The 2671-nt window shown below is 38.9% G+C and overlaps 1 non-coding gene across 1 annotated transcript; it reads right to left on the bottom strand.

Annotated features, from left to right (window-relative positions):
- Positions 1-1380: 1380 nt before the first annotated feature.
- Positions 1381-1453, bottom strand: Trnat-agu (transfer RNA threonine (anticodon AGU)). The gene has a single exon. It is a non-coding gene; the product is annotated as a tRNA-Thr (tRNA).
- Between the last annotated feature and the right edge of the window lie 1218 nt (positions 1454-2671).

The following is a 2671-nucleotide window of genomic DNA, read 5'->3' on the forward strand; positions in this document are numbered from 1 at the left end:
CCATCTTTCCACCCGCCTTTGGTGTTTTTGTATGGTAACACTACGTCCCGGGTCTTTAGATAGTTACATTCAGCTTACATTCAACGATTATAATAATATCCTATTTCGAATATTAACGGTGTAATTCGCATACAGTAAATTATTAAAACACTTTTCAGTTGCAAATGTACACCCAGATATCCTTTTATTTACCTAAAAATTACACGGCGTAACTATCTAAAGCCCGGGACGCAGTGTTACCATACGCTAACACCACAAGCGGGTGGACAGAAGGAAAAAAACAGAGTATAGGCATAGATATCACTCAAAATTCTATGCATATAAATATTTTTTTTTTGTGCTTAAAATATGCTAGGTTGTCGAGTGCCTCTCAAGCTCCACCATCAATTTCTCGTAATCCTCAAATTGGAGTCGCTGACTGATGCAAGGCTGGACCCAGTAATGCTAGACCCAGTAACGGTGTCTCCTCCACCTGGTTGACCTTCTATGTTCATACAATGAGACCAATGCAACGAGTTGTTATTGTTGTTGTTCTTGTTGTTCCAGTTCTACCTTTGCTTGAAGGAAACTTAAGGTTAAAGCTTTTATCAATAGCATTTTCAGATATCTTTAGGTGGTCCCTGATTATAACATTATCATAAGTAGATCTCACACTGGTTCCTGATAATCTTCTCAGGTCTTAAGGGGTCTCCCCTTATCATAAGATAGTATGTAGTCGCTAGATCAGCGTACATACAACAGGTCCATATAAATTTCATGTAGTCTGCATTGAACTTGCATAACCATAACATTAATATACAATTATCAACTAATTGTCGCATGATGAGTGATGACCACACATTCTTAATGAGACAACTACCCATTTTGCCAGAAAAAAAATTGCACACACGTTTTGGGTGACTGCAAACTTTTGAGGGTGCTAGTGGCCTCTCACAGTCTGAATTCTAGTGTGCCTTGGCCTCCACAGGAATGAGGCAGCAATGGGACATCAAGGGGTACTGTTAAGTCATCTGACAATCTTACTGGTTGGCTTGGAATCTGAGCCACATCTAGAAAATAACTAAGAATTTCTAGGGAATTCAGAAATTTAGTGGTTAGGTCCAAGAAAAGTCAAACTAGATGTAGAATACCATACAAAATAAAGAGGTTACACAAATAGGAAGCATAATAAGTAATTAGTAAATTAACTTCACAACATTGGTGATAACTTATGGAACAATAGCAGGTATTATTCCAAAGGCAGATGAATTCTTAAGATTGCTCAAGATATATAGTAAAAATAAGAGGAGACAAATTAAGCTTGAGGATAACCAAATGTCGGTTATACTTCATAATATGAAACTATATCTTTCAAAAGGACTGTGATTCTAGTCTCACAACTGCCTTCAGGGAGGATCGAACTCCCGGCCTCTGGTTTACTAGACCAGCGCTCTAGCCACTGAGCTATGAAGGCGTATATATTCCTGAAAAATACAGAAAAATTTCTGGTTGTTTATATATATGTATAAAATTCACTGGTTACTAAGTAATCACTATGTAAACAAAATAGGAAATAATAGGTTACATCTCATCTCGGGAGCATCATCTCCAGCTTATGAAATAGGTATAATTTGAAAATATCTTAGATAATGTATTAATAAATTAATACCTCAAACATCACGAGGATTAACCTACAGATAAACAGAGCACGTGCTCACATCCTTAAAAAAAATGAATGAAACTTAAGATGAAAAAAATAAAAAATAAAATAAAACTAGAAATCAATAATTTTATCATCTTCGCAAACACTTTAGATTGTGTGTGGGACAAAAATAAACATAAAATTCAGACATTTCAAACTTTCTCTGCTCAAATAGGTACTTTAGTATGTAAGATTGAAAAATACATAAAAATCACTTTGGGTATATCGCAGGTTACTTGTAGACACCGACTGTCATGTTAAATTATTTCATTATTTATAAATAAATTCGGCCTTCGGCAGGAGTAATTGCTAACTGCCCTTTTCATAAGAGTGCTGCGATAACCTGCGCCCCTCCGCCTTCGTTAATTAGTGAATGGCCATTAACTCTTTTGTTTATTTTTTTTTTCTCTTCGAGTGTTTGGGTTTGAGTGAGAACCGTGAACGAGATTGCTGCAGCCTGGGACGGAGAGTTCGGACCCTACCTTGATCTCAGACGTAGATCCTAATTTAGCAGCCGTTGATGGACGCCTTTTCTTTTTCTTCATAAGTAATTGTGCCTTTGGAGGATTGTTTCGCTGGTGTCTTTGAGCCACCTGCGGTAAATTGTACACTTCTTTGGATCACGGCCCACGTATGCAGGGGTATTATCACCTGCGATAGCCACCTCGCTTGTTACGTCCTGCAAGTGTATGTGTCACTTGCGACCTTCGCTTTGCGTCATTTTCCCCGCCTGAGGATCCCGCGGGAAGACGGTGCTGTCGTTCCGTCCCGGCACTGTTGGAGGTACTATAGCCGTGATCAAAGAGCGTCATCACATCTGCTACGCTGCTCGTCTGTGGACCGAGGGTCCGTTAGGAGGAACGTAGGGAGTCATTACCCAGGTAAAGTTACGATCTTTTCATTATCGTTATGGATATGCTCAGTCCGTTTACCTGGTGTTAATGATACTCCCTCTGATGCTGATGAACGTTCAACCCCTCTCTGTTGTCT

This window comes from Macrobrachium nipponense, chromosome 42, assembly GCF_015104395.2.
Source record: "Macrobrachium nipponense isolate FS-2020 chromosome 42, ASM1510439v2, whole genome shotgun sequence".
Taxonomy (NCBI): domain Eukaryota; kingdom Metazoa; phylum Arthropoda; class Malacostraca; order Decapoda; family Palaemonidae; genus Macrobrachium; species Macrobrachium nipponense.